At 45.9% G+C, this 21,296-nt stretch overlaps 1 long non-coding RNA gene across 1 annotated transcript in view; it reads right to left on the bottom strand.

Annotated features, from left to right (window-relative positions):
- Positions 1-17,239: 17,239 nt before the first annotated feature.
- Positions 17,240-21,296, bottom strand: part of LOC142495002 (uncharacterized) — a 37,751-nt gene continuing 33,694 nt past the window's right edge. The window contains exons 2-3 of the long non-coding RNA XR_012801643.1: positions 19,622-19,748; positions 17,240-17,675 (exon numbers count right to left, since the gene is read on the bottom strand). This is a non-coding gene — a long non-coding RNA (uncharacterized LOC142495002). The remainder of the gene's footprint in view (positions 17,676-19,621; positions 19,749-21,296) is intronic.

Here is a 21,296-nt window from a genome sequence, read left to right as displayed (position 1 = left end):
TAGTAATTAAATTGGCAATATGATCTTATGCTTAATGTGAGCCCTTATGCACTTACCTTTGCATTATTTTCACAAACATTTTTATATACAATGAGTTTAAAAATCAATAAAAACATTCTGGAGTTAAGCGTCAGTTGCTGCTTTGGAGTATATAAAATAGGGGCGATAGTAAAATAACATGTATATATTGAAACATTATACAAAAATAATCAAGCACGGGTCCAGCAGCAGAGGGGGGGCCCCAAACAAAACAGCCGATCACTGAAGTGGTCCCAGCTCTCCCCTCCTGTCAGCGGCGCTGATTCTCGGTTGATATAAAGAGATAGGGACATTACTACAATTAACTTTTTCCCGATGTCAAAGTCTCCTAATTGTGGTGTAAAAAATAACAATGGGATTTTCATTCCTTTCCTACATCCAGTTTAGCTCCAGTTTTGCCATTGTGAAACTTTGATAGATCAGAGCAGCCATGAGATGGTTTTTAGCCAAATCTCCCAACTGTAAACCTGGTCCACAATACCACATCAGTATCATGTGATTTCTCCATTTCCCCCTTACCTCTCTCTGACTATCATCTCATCTCATTTTCTCTCTCTTACTTCTCCCTTTCTCTACCTCCATCTACCCCTCGTTTCTGCAGAGACCTGCACTCTATTAACCTACCAGCTTTTGATTCCACTTTGCACTCCTTCTCCTCTCTCTCGTCTCTGCTCCAGACTCGGATAACCTGGTCAGGAACTACAACTCTGCCCTATCTTCCTCTATTGATCTACATGCCCCGCTTTCTCTCGGCCGGTCTTGCCCTTCTAACCCCAGACCCTGGCTAAATTTCCACACACGCATGCTGCGTTCCTGCACTCGTTCATTCCTCTGAACGCCTGCGGAGGAAATCTTACACTCTCGCAGACTTCTTTCACTAAAAACGTATCCTATCCTGTTTCAACTCTGCCCTCTCCCAGGATAAACAAATATACTTTCTTCACTAATCAACACGCACATGTCTAACCCACACCGACTGTTCTCTGTCTTTCACTCCCTATTCAGACCACCGTCTACTACTTGTTTTTCATCCTCCATTTCACCTCAGGACTTTGCTGACTATTTCAAGAAAAAAGTGGAATCCACACATCAAGACATCCCCTCTGTATCCTCCTCCCATCCTACACCTGTTCCTAACTCTCCTCCTTCCTTCCTTGACTGTTTTTCCATTATCAAAGAGGAGGATGTATCGGTGCTGATCTCTTCTCCCTCTACCACTTGCCATCTTGACCTCATTCCCTCCCATCTCCTAAAACCTCTTGCTCCTACTCTAATCCCTATGCTCACACATATTTTCAACTCTTCCCTCTATGGACCTTTCCCTCTTCCTTCAAACATGCAACAGTTATACCATTACTCAAAAACAGCAAACTTGACTGTACCGGTCTCTCTAACTATCGTCCTGCCTCTAAACTCCTTGAACACCTTGTATTCTCTCGCTTGCTCCATTTTCTCACCTCCTTTTCTCTCCTAGATCCTCTACAATCTGGCTTCAGCACTGCTCACTCCACTGGAACAGCCCTCGTTAAAATAACTTATGACCTCTATGCTGCCAAAGACATAGGTCACTACACTCTGCGCACATTGCTCGACCTCTCTGCAGCCTTTGATATTGTAGACCACCCTATTCTCCTTGACATTCTCCATACTCTTTGTATCCGTAACAAAGCTCAATCCTGGATTTCCTCTATCGATCTCTCTGTGGGGGTACCCCGGGTCTCTGTCCTTGGAGCTCTTCTATTTTAACAATTTCTCTAGGTGACCTTATCACATCTCTTGGGTTCAAATATCCAATGACACACAAATTTAATTTTTTTACCCCTGTACAGATCAAAGTTTCTAAATGTCTCTCCACTATATCATCCTGGGTGACCCTCTGCGAACTCAATCTTAGCATGTCAAAAATGGAGCTCCTCATTTCCTCCCAACCTGGCCCTACTACCTCCTACATTACTGTTGGAAGCACTATCATACACCCAGTATCACAAGCACCCTGCCTAGGGTTCACATTTGACTCCTCCCTCACATTCTCTTCTCATATTCAACTCTCATATTCAAAATGTAGCTAAAACCAGTCGTTTTTTTCCTCCAGAATATTGCAAAGATACGACTTTTCCTTTGTTGCTCTACTGCTAAAACTAACACAGGCCCTCATTCTCTCCCATCTTGACTATTGTAACCTCCTGCTGTCCGACCTTCCTGCCTCTCACCTGTCTCCCCTACAATCTATCCTAAACGCTGCTGCCAGAATCCCTTTACTCTCTCCTAAATCTGTCTCAGCGTCTCCCCTGCTGAAATCCCTATCTTGACTTCCTATCAAATCCAGTATCACACACACACAATTCTCCTCCTCACTTTTAACACTCTCCTGCCCCTCCTTACATCTCAGCCCTAATTTCTCGCTATACACCATCCTGAATCTTGCGTTCTTCTCAAGGATGTCTTCTCTCTACCCCTTTTGTATATAAAGCCCTCTCCCGCATTAAACCTTTCTCACTGACTGTTCCACAACTCTGGAATCTCTATCCACCTTTAAGACCCATCTTAAAACACACCTCCTTATCGAAGCATACGAGTAGCTCCGTGGCTGATACTATACTTGTAGCCATGCATAATAATGGACTGCAGACATCTTCCCTGTTGGCAGTAAACCCTGGTAAGTACAGGCCTGCCAGCAGTAGTTATGGAGGTTTTTCCTCACACCCTGGTGAGGTGCCCTATGTATGGATGGGAGTGGCTACATGCTCTGAGTCCCTGGATAGTGACATCAGAGGTGTGCCTGCCCCCTGAGGTATATAAGGCACAACACTGTCAAGTTTAGTTGTTGTTGCTAAAGAGTTTGGCTCCTGTGAAAGGGATTGCAGGATAACTTTGTGACCCTAGTGCTGTAACTAGTAGCACGAATATTCCAATCAAGCCTGTCTAGGCCACACTGTGTCCAGGGACCTGGCGCAGGGGTGATCTCCCTACGGGGAGAGGGGATCCCACTCCAATTAGGAGGGCGTACCTGGCAAAAGGACAGCACGGAGAAATGTGCGGCTAAAGCCGAGAGCAGCATGGGGCAGTCTGCTACATCCAGATCATCAATAAAGATGCCCTTGTTAAAGAAACGCCCACTGTGTGAGTGTGAGATTACTCTACAGTGGCAGTCACCACCGAGAAGGAGTTCCTCACCAGGACCATCTCCCTGCGAAAGCATAGATCCTGATGAGGTGGAGGCGCTGCACATGATATATGTTGGACTCGCACCCACTACCTCAGCTACCTGTCCTGATGACATCCCCTAATACCATCAAGCGGGAGACTCAGGAGTCCTGTTACTTGCAGGTGCACCACCATACACGATCACGTAATGGGGACCGGTTAGACCACACGGGCCAATGTGAGATTGGGGGGGGGTCAGACAAGGGGGTCCACCCGTTACATACACATCATACATCGACCTTGGCCCCTTGCAGATGCACTTACCAGAACACCCTCCTACTGTCTCTGTACGTTCTTCCTACTTACCAATCAGATTGTACGCTCTTCGGGTCTCGGACTCCTTTTCCTAATGTTACTTTTATGTCTGAAACGCTTATTCCCATTATGTTTTATTTGTATTATTTGTTATTTATATTATTATGTCATGTGTATTACTGCTGTGAAGCGCTATGTACATTAATGTCGCTATATAAATAAAGATATATATATATATATATATATAACGGGTATTCCCTCTAGTCTGACCCACTGTCAGGGTTCTGCTCGCCACAAACCAGGACCGGACCGCGAGGCTGAGGTGGGGTTGTAAAAGCACCGACCTGAGACCACGCAGGCTGATCCGGATTGCGCAGTTCGTAGTCATATGTCGCAGGATCAGGATTGGAGAAGACAGCGTCGTCGTTGTAGAAGCCAGGGTCAGGACAGGAGACATCAGGATAAACATTGTTCAGGCAAGAGTTCGGCAACAGGTAGTCAGGAGAGCCCCGCTTCAGCTTAGGAGCGCGGGGTTGGCCTCTGCGCGAGCGACGACCATGGCCCATGGTACTGGTCACAGGAGATGGTAGGCAGACCAGAGTAGCACACCGCTTTGCTGCACGGGTGCACCAGTGCTACAGCGCAAGAGTCCTGAGCGGGCTAGGGAATCCTCTGTCTCAGCGCAGGAACCAGGACACGGCCTCTCTAGATTAGGGAAAGAGTAGGCCCCAGGAACCAGGAAGCTGAAGATACACAGGGAAACCTCCGCTTCAGTGCAGGAATCCAGGAGACTGAAGAACGCAGGGACGAAACATCCGCTTCAGTGCAGGAATCCAGGAGGCTGAGGGACGCAGGGACGAAAACCTCTGCTTCAGCACAGGAGAACAGGAGTGGACCGCTGCGTGAATATAGCAGCCGGTCACAGGAAACAAGGAGCTGAAGTGAACAAGAAGAGTACTCAGCTACAACACAGGAGACTGGCGCAGACCGCTGCGTGAATATAGCAGCCGGCCTTAGGAAACCTGGAGCTGCAGACAACAAGGAGAATACTCCGCTTCAGCAAGAGAGACAGGAACAAGCGAGAGCTTGTGGCAGAACAGATAGTGACATCCAGGAAGGACTATGCTCGGCAGGGAGCATTATGGGAAGACAATACTTAAAGGCCAGCGGGCCAATCCCCGGAGGGGGGTGTGAAGGTACTGCTCCAATGAATGAATGCAAGTCTAAGTTGCAGTGATAGGCTGCACAGCTGCAGTAGATACCAGAGGGAGTGTGTATTGCTTTGGTGAGTGAATCCAGGCTGCAGCAAACATCAGGAGAGGTGCTCCAGGACTGCAAGGTAAGGCAACCAGTAAACTGCGGAGCGGATTCCTTACACCCACCCAATCTCATATTGGCCCCTGTGGTCTATCCAGCCCCCATTACATGGTCGTGTCTGGTGGTGCACCTGTTGGCAACAAGACTCCTGAGTCTCCCGCATGATGGTGTTAGGGGACTGTCAATCCAGACAGGCAGCTGAGGTAGTGTATGCGAGTCCTACCTATATCACGTGCAGCGCCTCCACCTCATCAGGATCTCTGCGTCCGCAGGGAGATGGTTCTGATGAGGAACTCCTTCTTGGTGGTGACTTCCACTGGAGAGTAACTTCACACTCACACAGTGGGGTTGTCTTTGAATAGGGCATCTTTATTGATGATAGTATGGGCAGACTGCCCCTTGCAGCGGATAGCTCAGCCGCACATCTTGCTGTACTGTCCCTTGAAAAGGTACGCCCTCCCAATGGAGTGGGATCCCCTCTCCCCGGAGGGAGACCACCCCTGTGCCAGGTCCCTGTACACAGTATGGCCTGTGTCAGGCTTGATGCTACTTGATGTAGAAACGGGCCACTAGTTACTGCACTAGTGGGCCCTCCATTCACAAGTCTCAACACAGACTGATTCCTTCCTCCAACGCACTAACTTTGGGCAGTGCTGTGTCTTATATACCTCAGGAAACAGGCACATCTCTGATGTCACTAACTGTGGACACAGAGTATGTAGCCACTCCCATCCATACATAGGACACCTCACCAGGGTGTGAGGGCAAACCTCCATGATTACTGCTGGCACCCCTGTAACTTACTAGGTTTACTGCCAGCAGGAGAGAGACAACTGCAGACCATTTTACAGCATGGCTACAATCTCCCCCTGGTGAATCCCCACCGCCCCGGCTGAGACCTAAATTTGGTGTACCTTTGTCCAGGAAGCACTGTAAAATTGAACACATAATTAGTCAGAACAACATCACTGTTTTTATAATTAACTGTGTAGCGCTCACTGACCAGCAGGGGGCACTTATCTCAGAAACAGACCTCGCTATCTGTCTTCCTAATAATAGTGGCGAGGGTCTGGTTTCTTTACTTCCCGACCCGCCAATAATCTACCACCCCATCTCGTTCCAAGATGAACCTGGTGCGATCCAGCCATGCCTCGTATCCCTCAAATAAGGGGGCCCACCACCGGGTCTCCCTAATCTCCTCTGGAGCTGATTCCACTGACTCTCCCTCTTCTAGTTCCCCCCAGGAGGACACCCTGGATGTCCCGGCAGACCGGGACTGAGATCTCACCCTCTTGGGCCTACTCTCTAGTGTGACACTCACAACACTTAGGCAGTAACTCGACATGGACACTTGCCGAGAGTACCTCCCACCCACCGAACCATCATCGGATGTAAAGCAGTCCAGGCTCTCCCTAGTCCGTTCATCAGAAGTGACCCGGGAATCCCCTGACATCCCTTAACTCGATAAGGAACCAAAGGAAAAGGTGGTTGGGGCCGGGGCTTTAACTAGGGCCTTGGGTTTAGCTAGGGCCGAGGATTGGGCATAGGGCCGGACAGTCGGTATTCGCGGGGCTGCGACCCGCTCTTCACCGCTACCTGGTCCGGTGCCACCGCATGGGCTCTCCGCTTCTCCGGTCTCACTGCTCTCCGGCTTCCGTAGCGATCGCCCGCTCTTCTTCAACCTAGGCGATCGGTTGACACTGCTCGAGCGAGGAGGCGCAGTCATCTCCCAATTGGCTCCAGCCTGCCCGCCGGAAGCGACGTCCTGGAACGCACGTGACTCTCCGCCATCTTGGGTTGGGTTCCCAAGCGAGACCTCTTCCTCCACTATGACATCCGGCAACGCCTTTTTCCTCAGTGGCACCGCTTGGGCCTGGCACCGTCCCTCCTCCGCCGTCGCCACCCTCGGAGCCTGGTAAAAGCAGGGACTTTGCTTACCGCTCCGTGGTGTCGGGGTGGATCTGCCGCCATCAGAACCGCTGGTCACCACGGCCGTGGGACTTCGCCGCTCGGGTTGCCGCTGTATGGGCGATACTCTGCTTCGTTCACTGCCGACACAGGTGAGTGGTACTCTTTTGATAGTACTGCTACAGTGACTCGCCGGCGGTCGTGTCGTTACCGCGGTAGGAACTGCAGGTTCCTCATCCGAGGAATCCAACTTTGACTTAGGTAGGGGCACTCCGCTCGGTGATGAGCCTCTCTTTTATCACCGTGTCGGTGATTGTCTTTCACGTCCGGCTCAGCTTTGATAGCCGGGCCCGATCCCCTTTCTCCGGGATCCGCATGCTCCCTCCAGAGCGCACCGGGGAGTTCCGCCGATAACATAGCTACATCTCCCGCGGCCTCTACTGCCTGGACCGGCACGAACGTTGGCATGGGCCACAGATATTGCAGGCCACATTGCAAGCATCGCGCTGTAGTGCTCACTGCACCCCCCGGCAGGCGACACTGTAGGCATAGGCATGCCACTGTCTTGGTACCAGCCACTCGAAGTATTAGGAAGCCTCCTGGAGCCGAGTAAGGATGGGTTGATATCAGAGATCCCTCTTCAGATTTGCAGGCCATAGTCACTATAGGAGGCACTCTCAATAGTGGTCTGTTCTGCTCGCTGGCTCCTCGCAACTGAAGTGCAGGGGCTGATTTGGCAACCCCTCCTCCAGCTAACTCCATCCGCCTCCTCCAGCTAACTCCATCCGCCTCCGCCAAAACTGGAAACCACTCTCCCTGGTTGAGATTAGGGGGAGGTCCCTTAAATCTGTCAGATGACCCAGCACCGGGGCTGAGTTAGTCATAGTCCATGAGGGCGCAGCTCCAGCTTTCGCGCCATACTCCCCATCAGGGTGGGGTTTTCCTGTTGGCGCCACTCCTGGCCAACTCTCTGCAAGTTGACAATTTGCAAAATTTTCTGCAACTGGCCCACGCGGTTTCCCAGGGAAGCGGGAACCGCCATTTTGGTTTGCAATGTCAATCTTGTTATCGGCTGAGGTAGCTTTTGACTGTTTGTACGTTGAATGACAAGCAAGTTCATTATGCTCCTCATATCTCACAAAATGTCCTCCTCCCTGTCCTCAGGGTTAGTACCCCAAGGTCCTAGGCAGGACCAACACGGCGCAGCCACAGCTTTCGCGCCACTCCACAGCAGGCTCACAAAAGTCGCTTCTGTAGCTTGCTCTTCACCCGCACACATGCCATGTGCGCTCTCTCCCTCGGCCTCCGTCCGCCATCTTGGACCTTCCGCACCGCGCGGATCCTCCATTCTTGCGGTTGCCATTTGGTTACTGTATATGGTTTTATTGTACATGGAGCTCCTCTCTGCGGAGCAGCTGCCACACCGATACAATAAAAATGCCTTGTGCACCACCTTGTGTACCTAATGTAGATCTGACTCGTGTTTGCACTACCTCAGGCTAGGCTCATTCTCTCTGTGTCTGCTGTATCTCCTTCCTTCCAGTCTGTGCTCCCTTCGGTAAGTGGTCTGGAATGGGCTAGAGTACTCTGGCTCTTCCATGCAGTACTTGTGCGTCTACCTACTGTTGGTCAGTCTAGCGCAGACCCTCTCCAGGATTCCTGACCTAGTTAACAGTCTATCCCTTTAGGCGTCCTACCCTAGCACTACCTCAAGGTGACTAGGACAGCTATAGCCCGGCTCCAGCCCCACTAACTCCTTGCAGGATCCCAGGTCGTCCGTGCGGTCTGCAGCTCCAGCAGCTCCCCTGACTACCCCTAGCTCCGTCCCATGCAGCACAAGGTGGCAGCAGACACTCTCCCTGTTTCCCAGTGTGCCTAGCAAAAGCCTGCCCTGTTGACAAGTATCTCAGCAGCGCCTCCAAATGTAACGGGTATTCCCTCTAGTCTGACCCACCCAATCTCATATTGGCCCCTGTGGTCTATCCAGCCCCCATTACATGGTTGTGTCTGGTGGTGCACCTGTTGGCAACAGGACTCCTGAGTCTCCCGCATGATGTTGTGTGGGGAATGTCAACCCAGACAGGCAGCTGAGGTAGTGTGTGCGAGTCCTACCTATATCACGTGTAGCGCCTCCACCTCATCAGGATCTCTGCGTCCACAGGGAGATGGTCCTGATGAGGAACTCCTTCTTGGTGGTGACTTCCACTGGAGAGTAACTTCACACTCACACAGTGGGTTTGTTTTTGAACAGGGCATCTTTGTTGACGATAGTATGGGCAGACTGCCCCTTGCAGCGGTTAGCTCAGCCGCACATCTTGCCGTACTGTCCCTTGAAAAGGTACGCCCTCCCAATGGAGTGGGATCCCCTCTCCCCGGAGGGAGACCACCCTGGTGCCAGGTCCCTGGACACAGTGTGGCCTTGTCAGGCTTGATGCTACTTGATGTAGAAACGGGCCACTAGTTACTGCACTAGTGGGCCCTCCATTCACAAGTCTCAACACAGACTGATTCCTTCCTCCAACGCACTAACTTTGGGCAGTGCTGTGCCTTATATACCTCAGGAAACAGGCACATCTCTGATGTCACTAACTGTGGACACAGAGTATGTAGCCACTCCCATCCATACATAGGACACCTCACCAGGGTGTGAGGGCAAACCTCCATGATTACTGCTGGCACCCCTGTAACTTACCAGGTTTACTGCCAGCAGGAGAGACAACTGCAGACCATTTTACAGCATGGCTACATATATAAATCAAAGAAACTATATCTATTGAAAGCAAATAAATGTACTTGATAAATCTGGCTCCATAAGTTGAAGCTGTTTAATTTCTATGGTGGAAAAGTGCTCATAACAACGTCTGCATGCCTACAGTATGATACAATTAGAAAAGAGAATCCCAAAATACAAAAGGGTCTGACATAGAATATGGAATTTTTACCCCACATTTGTAATGGTTTGTTTTACATAGAATTTGAGAAGACGTCTTTGTTGGGGGGAAAAAAAAAAAAGGAAATAAAAAGTTATTTTTAACAGCTGGGCTTTGTGAAAGTCTAAAAAAAAAAAAAAACAGGTGCATAATGGAAGAGTTTAACAGGTGCACACTGTACTATAGGGAAATAATAATGAGGCATAATCCAAATTTAGGTGCAAACATAATGTAACCCTCCTTGCCCGGCTCTAAAGGAGTTTACATCGAGTCGCATATTTACATGGCTGTGCTCAGTCTCCCATACCTGTTCAGGTGCTGGATCCGCCAGGCTGGGCGTGGATATGCAGAGAATAATGATGGGCGCCAGGAACTTTTATAGAACAAGCAAGAGCTTTATTCACATCCACTGATAATGCTCACCATACAAAAACAAACTTCACTTCAGGCAGTAACTGGTGGCAACAATATGGTTACTCTACGCTTCTTCCCCTGGCAGCCCTCAGTCCTACGCTGGGAATGCTTGTTTCCCTTGGTAATAGTTAGATTGGAAATCTCCTGCATAGTGTCTAAAGTGCCCCATCTAAAGTGGGCCTGTGGCAAACGTAACATACATACACATACCTCTATCTCCCTATAGTGACATCACTGGTCACAAGGCATACAAAGGAGTGGCTAGCCCTTCTGCACAGTTATCCTGCAATACATGGTGTCGATCCCACTCAGATAACTCATTAAGGCTGTTAACCTCTTATACCAACTACTGTAGTAGTTTTCAAAGGGGAGGGGGGTGGGGGTGCAATAACACCATCCACTTTCCATCAGTACAATAATTGCAGCATAAGAGTAGGACAGTTTTTTGTCTAGCAAATTGCATGACATGATCAACACACTTTGCACCTGACTATTATTGTCTGCTGGTCCCTACCCCAAAGAGCTTGCACCTAAATAGACATTTGGGCTTATTCTATATCTGCCAAAGTGGTCGATTGGGCTATTTTTTGTCCGATATTCCCCATTTACTTCAATGGGGAATTTCGGTCTCTTCAGCTGATATAGAGTAACCCTAGAAGGAAGGGTAGGAGAGGTGATGCAGAGAAATTATTAAAGATAAGAGCTTGTATACATTCATCCATTGTTCTGTAGTAGGGGAATGCTAACAACCCTCTTTGCTTGTAGTCCCAGAAGCACAGTCAATGATTTTGTAAGTGAGTAACGTACGTTCAACTCTGCAAGATGAGGAATCAATTTTGTCTAAAACTCCAATCTCCTTTGAATCAAAACACAAGCTATTGATGTTTTGGTATTGCACCCAAATATATGTTTTTTGCCCCTCTATTAATCTTACTCATATGCATTTGCACTAATTTACCATTAATAATAAATACACATTAGAAGAGAAATGGTCAAATAACTATACACACACAAAACTGTATGAGGTGCAAAATGTGTACACATACATTCCTATCAATAATTGACAGCAATAAAAGCAACAAATCCAAAGCTCAGCAGGATACATGTGTATTCATAGTACATTCAGTTTCAATGGGGATTTTACTGCAGCTTCAGAGTATATAAAATTTACCTCTTAGGGGTCCAAGAGGAAGACTGTCACCACTATGGACGCGGTGTACGCTCTCAAGCGCCAGTGCTGCACTCAACATATTTGGAGACTAAATGGTGACACCATACCAACTGATACCGAATTCCGATTGTAAGAGTGATGCACCGAAGAGTAACACATTCATGTGTCTTGGTGCATGTGATAGGTTGGCCTTGTAGGTGAGGTCAGTTACAGCAGGAGTCCGCACATAAGTTATTTAAGAAAATAAAGGACTTTATTTTCAGGACTGCGAAAACAATTGATCAAAGCACAAAATAAAGAGTCTTTCAAAGTCCTTATCTTGATAGCGGGTTTGGGTACCAGCTGTCTCCAGGCAACCTTCTGTTGCAGGCTGTGAAGTCCTGCTGTTCCCAGGAAGTCACTCTGGGCAACTGCTGTCCTGTTTCCTTGCAAGCTTCTCTGTGAAGCAGGGTTTTGAGTCCCCACTGTTCCCAGGTAAATCTCTCGTGGAACAAGAAGCCTGGGTTTATGTAGACTTGGAGCTTGGTTCTGGGTTTGAATCCTAGCCAGTCCCAGGCAATTCTCCTGTGACCCTTCTCTCTTGCTGGTTCAGGAACACTGACAGGCAGTAACTTCCTACTGTTTAAACCCTGCTCAATCAGAAGTTTATTTAAAACACCATAGCAGACCTGACAGCAAGGGTGTGGCCTCCTTATCCAGGCAGAGGGAGGGAGTTAACCCCGTCACTCCCTCACAGTGCACCAAAACATATAAGCAATTTTGATGTGTTGTGTGACACGTGCGAATAGCAAAATGTGCGCCAAATGTAAGAACATGAATAATGACAAACCAGTATTTGCTGCTAATGATTTTAAGTGAGAAATGCATTTTTTTTTACACAATGCACTTTCAATTTCAATTATGCATAAATAGGCCACTTAGAATTCAGGTGCCTTAGCAAAAAAAACAAAAAAAACTGCGTTACTCATGTGAAGCAGCCTAAGCATCCAGCATTTTGTCTACAAATGATGAAGCAAATACAAATACACAGTGCTTCATTTCTATTACCACTAGTTCTGCGCTATCCACTTTACATGGTCATGAATCCTCATACAATTTTCAATGCTGCAGTGCCACGGTCGATAATATTTGATAATAATGTGACACTGCCTTGAACCCTCCGATGTGAAGCACCCCACTCTGGTAATCACAGACAATCTGGAAGCTCAGTTCTGCTGATTGCTGGCCTGCTCTTGCAGATCATGTAAACACATTGCAGCACATTGCTGTTCCCTCTAACAGCAATGCCGTTCAGTCTCAGTAAGAAAGAAAAAAAAGAACTTGCACTCACCAGTGTTTCCTTCCAAGGTTTGCCTGTAGGTGCTCTGATCATAGGCCCTTACCTGGGCATATACTTATGAAGACAGTCCAAAACAATTGGATCGGCACACAGAACATAAATATAAATGTAAACATTATGGTAGAAAGACTTACTGGCTCCTCGTTGTTCGTTTTAGCAATAGGCTTACTTTAATGCTGATTCCTTTCCCAGATTTGCAGAAGGCAAAAAATGTTGTTAGACATAATATAGGTTTAGACACATACTTGCATAGCAAATAAAAAATAGCCCACGGCCCCTTCCTCAGGCTTAGCTAAAGCGATGTGCAAGAGTGATTAAATAGCCCCAAAGAGCACCACGTGTAATGAGTGTGTCCTCCACGTCACCCGGCACTATCACTGTGACATTAGATCACTTTCTGTATTGCTGCAGTATCTCACAGAGCACCGGATGTCACTTTCAGCAATAGGAACGCTTGAGTGAAACGCAGAGCGCTATCTACGATCCCTAATACATGTAACCCTCCTTACCCAGCTCCCTAATGAGGTCACATCAGTGTAGTGGTGCAGTGTACAACACAGCAATAGTTTTCCTTATCTCAGAGGCTGTTGTGGTAGGCTGGGTGATGACAAGTAGGGTGCCAGAGGATTTTGGGTGGTACAACAGAACTCTTTTAGTATAAATTCCCTTGCAGCAGAGCATCTTCATAAAGTCATGAATGAATAGAGGCTGTTGTACCTTTTACGTTTTCTCATTCACTAACATACAAATCCCTTGTTCTGTATAGTTCACTAGACAGCACTCCTGCCATTATACAGGAATTACTCTAGGTAACATTCTCTGTTTGTGTGTGTGAGAATGACTCCTGTTAACATTCCCTGAGACTCTGTATAGGAATGGCTCCTGTTAACATCCTTCTGCTAACATTACCTCCTTCAATGAGTGTGGGCTTGGCCTCTGGATATCAGGCCCTCCTCTTGTATGATCGTTCCTTTTAACTTCTTGTATGATCCTTGCCTGTTATAGACTCTGCTTGTCACTATCCATCCTTGTTGGGGAATTGCCACTTCCTCAGTGATACTTGACACTGACTTCCCCAGTCGTGGAAGTGCTACTTCAACAGAGGTATTTACTACTGAAACATAGAGATCTGTTATTGTATGTATGCATTCCCTCCCTGTGAGACATGCTTCTCTCTCTGGGCCACAATATAGGATCCTGACTACTTGGGTACTGTCCCTGACTGAAAACATAATAAATGGGGGCCTGTCCTACACTATACTTGGGGAAGCACATGTCCTACCTCTACTCCCCGAGGTCCCACGCCTCCTGCCATGCTGACTTTTGGCACTCCTGAAACCTGAACGTCCCAGCAGCCTCTTTGCTTTATATATCCCTTATGACACAGCACCTCTGTGTCACTACTGGGCGGGGGTAGCATCTACCTCTTATTAACCCCTTGTGTTCTGGAGCCACAGGGAATACGCTGGGTAACATATGGCCAGACAGCTTAACTAGTTCCTTTTACAAGCACCAAAGAGTTTTTTTTGTCTTTTCTTCACTTTATTGAAAAGCAGCAGGTTTACAAAGTTACTTGTAGATGTGGTGTAGTGAGAGAGAGCTTCTCTACAGTAAGATGCTTATAGTGGGGAAAAATTAAAAACGATACTCTTACCAAGAGTTGGAAGGCATGAGTAGTGCTTACTTAGCCTGCTGTGGTAGAAAGAAAGAAAATGGAGGGTGTCTCACAGGAACAGTGCCTGGGCTGAGGAAACTGTGAATACAGGCAGGGGGTAATGGAACAGTCCACTTTGCGACGGGAATAACAGGGGTAATCATGGCAACCAACTCCAGAAAGCCAGGAGATAGAGAAAATAACCAATGTATCCATTTCACCTGCACTGGGAATAAAGCTGCAGGGAAGCTAACATACAAATAACTAGCAGGCAGAGCTGCAAAAGAGAAGGGGGGTGAAACAGAGAGGGCAGAAAGAATTCCTGTTCCAGGACACTCCCGTCTGGTATCTGGAGATACCACTATATAACTGACTAGGTGTAACATATGTAAATACATGACAAGGCATAATATCACATTCACATAACAATGCGAAAGTCCATATCCACATAGCGATGAGATACCGGCCGGTATCCCTGGCTTCAAAATCCCTTGGCCAAGGTTCTTTGGCAAAGGATGCCAGGTGGATGCACCGCTCCAGGTTAGCTGGTTGTTCCACAATGTCTTTGTGCAAAAGTCTCTGGCACTGTTTAGTGTTTATTTGTAATCCTTCACATACCCCAACGAAATTGGTTCCGCAGTCGGAGCGTGTTTGTTTGACTGGTCCTCTGATGACAAAGAATCTTCTGAGGGCGGTTCTGGGTCGTATATTCGTGAGTGACACGGATACTTGAGGCCTTATCTCCGTGTCCTCCTCTGGATTCACAAGTTCAAAGTCGTCGGCTGGGATTAACGGTGTTTCCGCGGATTGCGTCAGAAGCGTTGGTCCTGTTAGCCACGACGTGTTCTGGAGTGGCGCTGCGGGCACTGATCTGATGGCATGATCTGCAGTATTTTGGTCTGTGGGTACATGGTACCATTGTTCTGGTTGGGTTGACTTCCTGATTCTTTCGGAAACACGGTTGGCCACGTATACGTGGAATCTTCGTTTCTCGTTGTTTATGCAACCCAGTACCACCTTGTTATCTGTGTAGAACCTGACAGCATCTGGTTTGCAGTCCATTTCGTTTTTGATGAGTTCTGCCAGTTCTACCGCTGATACTGCGCCCCATAGCTCAGATCTGGGTATAGTGTGGTCGCGTTGTGGCGCCACTTTAGGCTTGCCGAGGATGAACCTGACTTGGTCACCTCCATCCGCATCCATGGTTTTTAAGTAGGCTTCCGCTGCTATGGCCTTTTTAGAGGTGCCTTGGAACACGCAAAGTTCTTTGCTGTGTGCAGCGGTGAGAGATGTGGGTTAGTAGGGGCGTGGGATCTGAAGCTGCTCTAGGATCTTCAAAGAATCCTTCCACGTTTCCCAATATTTCTGTCTTTCTGGAGGTAGTGGGGTATCCCAGTCCTGCTTCTCGAAGGACATTTCTCTGAGAAGAGACTTCCCTTGTATGGTGACTGGAGCCACGAATCCCAGCGGGTCGTAAAGACTATTGACCGTGGACAGGACCCCGCTTTGGGTGTAGGATTTTCCCTTGATGGACACCTGGAATGTGAATGCGTCTGTTTTGAGATTCCAGCTTATCCCCAGACTCCGCTGTATGGGAGGCGTGTCGGTCCCCGGATCCAAGTTCCTAAGGTCGCTTGCGTGGTCGTCTCTTGTTGTCTGGAACGCTGTGCACCCTAAGTCATCGATGCGTTCCTCTTGCACGAGAACGTCTCCACGTATTTTGGTGATACGCCTTTGTGTCTCTTTGTTAACTGCCCTCAGGAGGTTGTTTTCTCCCTGGACATGACGAAGAACAGTCTCTTTTGTCCGTGTAAATCCTTTTGTGAAATGTCTCTGCGGCTGTCTCTTTTTAGACGTGTGAGAGGACAGTCTTTTTACCCCTGTAGTTTCACCTGCAGGGCGCGATCTTTAGTGGCTATGCCAGCTGTGGCGGTTGGCTGCTTTGCCACTTGGTATTCTGCGGAGAGGAATGGCTGTACGTCTTAGCTGTGCCATTGCTCGCAGGAGGACCGTCCGATTGTTTCCTTTCCTTTGGACGATCCTTTTGTCGGTCACCTTCAGGAGGTTACTTTCTACCTTTGGTGGAGTCGCCTTGTCATCCTTAGTTGTCTGGAGTACTAAGCATCCTAGGTCATTGTCACATCCCCCTGATGTGAAGATGTTTTTGTTGATCTCAGGGGTATGACCTTGTCTCTTCTCCTCACTTGGCCCTCCTGTTACTTGGAGATGGCCAAAACATGGTTCAGAGAGGGATGTGTGTCCACATTCTGTTATCGCTGTTCTGCGGGCGTCAACATAGTCTGGTTCGTGCCCTTTGTCGATGCACACGTTGCCAGGTACTGATCAAAAATCCACAGAAGGTATAGTAATACCTCAATAACAACAAGATACCAAAAACAATATGCGGCCTGCAGTATGTTGTAAAAAAAAAAAAAAAAAGAGTAAAAGGGAATTTAACTCAAAATCTATCGAATTAACCTGTAAAAAATATATCTACAGGAAGATACCATCGTACCACCCACTGGACATCATGATTGACAAGACACCAAGAGACATGACTCCACATGAGGCAACACATAAGGGAACAGGGAGGAGGACAGAGCCAGGACAGGAGGGACTGACAGTGCCAAACTGCAAGTCTTTTCATCATACTATTTACATTTACTTTTTGAGTTCCGATACAATTGTTTTGGACTGCCTTCACTGGCAGGGCCGGCTTGATGGTGGTGCTTGTGCACCAAGCCCAGTGGTTACAGAGGCCCCACGCGCTTCCCCACAATAATTAAATTGTTTGTTGGGGGAGAACAGGGGGCCTCTGTAACTCTCTTACATTCATGGCGCCGCGACGTCAAATGGTGTTGCCATGACAATGGAAAGTCACGTGACATCACGACACCATGCGGCGTCACGTTGCTATCTCAATGGGACACCCTATGGCAATGCGTTGCCATGACAATATGATACCGCATGGCGCCACAATGTCACGCAATGTCACGTTTCATGGCAACGTGACGCCATTATACATTGCGGGCCATGATGACAGGATGCTGAAGAGGAGAGGCCGAAGGAGAAGGTCAAAGGCCCCGCGATAGTCCCAGTCGGGTCACTTAAAATCTGGCCAACATTTTCAAGCTTATTTCAGTGAGATTTAGCATGCAAATGCAGGTGATTTCTAAAACTTAAAAGGAATTATTTTCAGGTAGAGAAATGTTCAACAAGTGGCTTCATAGACTTTAATACAGACTCACTCTTTGACATACATGTATTAAAATAAAATAATAACTTTTTTTCCAGTGGCCATAAATCTCAGCTCTGCAAAGGCCACTCAACCACATTACTATTACAAGGTCCACAGAAAGTCTTTCATTTTTTTCCAGATGAAGGCAATGCTTTTCAATGCTTTTTTTTTTTTTTTATCATTGGTATGTACTTTAAGGCCTTCCCCTGAAAGAAGCACAGATTAAAATCACAAATTTAATTATTTAAAAAATCATTGCTATTCATATATTAATCCCTTATTCTTTAAGCAGCACACATGGGAAATATGAATATATTTAGTGTTTAGGGCACTATTAATAAATATAGACATTAGGAGAAGGGCCCTCAATGACTAGAAAACAAATCCCTATTCCATATCCAAAAGAGATTCAAGTTAACTGAAAAGCATGTTTGTATTGCTTTGTTGTATGAGAGAACATGATCTGAACCCACAATCATGTGTCAATAGGTAGCAGCATACAGAGTATATATCAGACTGCACACCTAAAGCCTGTCTGTAGCTGATAAGTCCTGCAGGGAGCTGGTTAATTGTAGCTACAGTCAATTAACCAGTCTCCACCTTGCTCATCAAGCATGTTTAAAGGTGTGCTGCACAAACTGCACATGGTTCTCTAGCAAGAAGCACTGGGCTGCCAGAGAGATCAGGGGGAACAGATCTCTCTAGCACAGAAGGCCTGTGCTGCCAGAGAGAGATCCCAGGGAACCAGACCTTTATTCCAGGGTGCAGCGGACCCTGGAACCCACCAGAGGGTGCCCCCCCCCCCCCATGGACACCAACCCAGACCTGGAGACTGATGTAAAGAGCTCTTGATTACAGGCACCTCTTGACTTTGGGGTCAGAGGTTGGTAAGAGGGACTGGGAAGTGTGAGTTAGGCCCTTACAAAGGGATAGGCCTGTTTTTGTTTTGCATGCTGACATGAAACTGTAATGTTTAAAGCCGTGGGCTAAATAAAAGCCAATGCTATTTTCCCTCACATATGTCTCCCTGGTTATACCTATGCACATGTGTCCTACACAGACACACAATCATTTAGGTGAAATGATGAAACTCAACCCTTATAATATAGCATTATAGAATGTGCATTAACAATCCAATTAACATAATTGCATTATAGTAACAATGCTATTAATGCACATTCATGCAGAGATGTCAACCCCCAAGGACCAAAAATCAGTGAGATTAGGGGTTCAGGGTAAAAAAAAAAAAAAAAATAGCATTTTTATATAGACTAATTTTTATCAGTGAGACACCATTGACATCTATAAGGATGCCTATGCTAAAATATAAGTACGACTGACTCCAAATCAGTGGGACTTACAGAAAAGCAGTGAGTACTGGCATATCTGTATGTGTCCATATTTGAATCCAGTGCATGCTGTACACAGGATATAAATCAATTTGCTGTTGAATGTCTCTGGTGAAATTGTCAGCACAGCATTCAATAAATCATGAACAGCAAACAAATGCAATAATAAGTGTTGACAAATTTTAAATGCATAGCTTTGCAGATGAAAATCTTCCAAGCGTGGAAATATATTGACTATATATATCTATGTACTGTATACTGTGTGCACAGTTTTAAGCTTACTTGGCACATTTGCAGCTGTGACTGATGTTTGCAGATACATTTGCTGCACATATATGTGTGTGTGGTATCTCTGGTCATAATGGTAATAACCAGCTGAAATATTTCACATATATACATGTATCTCACAATACATAGCAGCAGCCCAATTCTTAATTATACAGATAATAGGGGGCGGGGGGGAGGGGGGGAGGACATCTCATGCCTTATGAATATAATTTAGTCAAATTGAAATCCGTAAAAAAAAAAAATATTAATACATGAACATATGAATGATACAGTAAAAGCAGGCTGTAGCGGCACTAGCACCCAACTTTGCAGTTTTGTGTGGTTTTCATAATGGGTATTTTATAGATGGTCCTCTTTATTATTATTTTTTTAAGGAGACTGTCACACTGTATGCATGGGAGAAGTAAAATAGAAAGGGAGGCATGTGAGGTGGTCATTGAGAAGGATTCTATTTTTGTATCTCTGCAGATGTTAATAATTGCTTGTAGTGTTAATTTGTACATACTCCACCTTACCACAGCTATACTGTTATGTCAGATCCGTTGCACTTTAAGACCATCATACAATCAAGAAATGTTTACGGCAAACATTAAGGAATGCTTTGAAATATATTTCACTGTTCAGTAAAGCTGTACGGTTGACCTGGAATAAAACACTTTTTGAATGACTAATTTACTATATAATGTAATTCAATGTTATCTGTTGTATAAAATGATGGGTGTGTTAAACTGTAACGCGGCATAAACAAAAAGTGGATTGACCTGCTCAACTGAGAGGGTATTACAAAGGGGGTGCTAGCAGGACTCGAAATTCTAAACCAGAAAATAAAAGGAAAAATAAGGGTCTTATTGCTGTACACTTGGGCTGTCCCCAAATAATTGGAAATTGTGATTGTAATAAAAGGTATTACTTTCATTCAACTAATCTAAAATAAGTAACAATAGGGGTAAAAAAAAAACTTAAAAATCTGAGGGGGGTGTACTTGGTCTATAAATTGAACCTTATACAGTATTTTGCACAATATGTATGATATTATGTGAGCAATATAAGATTGGAGGTCCAAAGGGAAAAACTTGCCACTTGAAAACATAATGTATGATCCAAAGTATTGTAATCCGTAACTGTTGGGCTTAAACTCAAAGATCTATTGGTCCTGTTTTGTTTTGATAGAAAGTCAGTGATTAGTCCCAGCAGAAATTGCTGCCATTGTAGCAGATCGCCACACTGATAAATCACCCTGTCACAATGTTTCCCTCATATTAGGCTACATTGAACAGTATCTGCCGAGTTGACTTATCCTACTTGCAAAGTCTGTGTATAAATAATACATAGTGATGAATATTTTAGTGCAAGATGTTGGGTAAGGATAGTCAAAACAGGTGCTTATAGAGACCAAAGACAAAGGCCTTTGATGGTAAATGCAATGTACTGTATATCAAATATATCAATGCTGCTGTTTTGAATAGCAAAGGCAGGCCTTTGAAGGCAGGCAAAGGCCTCAAAATATTAGTTAGGCCTCTAGTTAAAAGATAGAGATCAATGGCCAAATCATATTACAGTGGGATATAGATTGGTTATTGACCACAGTTTTGTTCAAACAGCAAATTCAAATGGGACTTGCTGTAGTTTCAATCAACAGGGTTAATAATACATAGTTCCCTTGTAATGATTTCCCATAGTGTTGGGATATGTAATATTTATAAGCTTCCATTAGCTTCATTTCTCCCATCTGTAGTTTCTATATATACAGGATACATAATACAAATACATGTGCACAAAACGGAATCGTTTGCTATTTGTGGTGCATTTTTACAGAACATGAAAATTCATCTGAACTATTTTTCATCTAAGAACTTTTCCTTATCTCAGAGGTCACTTTTTTAGGCAGACATCGGTTAAATATTACACGGACATCTTACTCAGTTGCTCCAATCTACAAAATTCCCAGTTAAGGACACCTTACAACAACCATTTATAATTGTATGTCATTATTTAGGTTGTACTGTACAGTACTGTTTCTGAGAATAATCAATATAAGGGAATAACTCAATACTGACGTCAATATGGATTTTTGGCTGAAAACTGCCGGAACGGCCACTTTGAAGTATAAAGCATTTACCCCATAGGGAGAATTGTGTACTGAATTCCTGCAATACAGTACAGGCGATTGCATTATACCAGAACAGACAA

The sequence above is a fragment of the Ascaphus truei genome, chromosome 5, assembly GCF_040206685.1.
Source record: "Ascaphus truei isolate aAscTru1 chromosome 5, aAscTru1.hap1, whole genome shotgun sequence".
NCBI lineage: Eukaryota > Metazoa > Chordata > Amphibia > Anura > Ascaphidae > Ascaphus > Ascaphus truei.
This window is presented reverse-complemented; position numbering and strand designations above follow the sequence as displayed.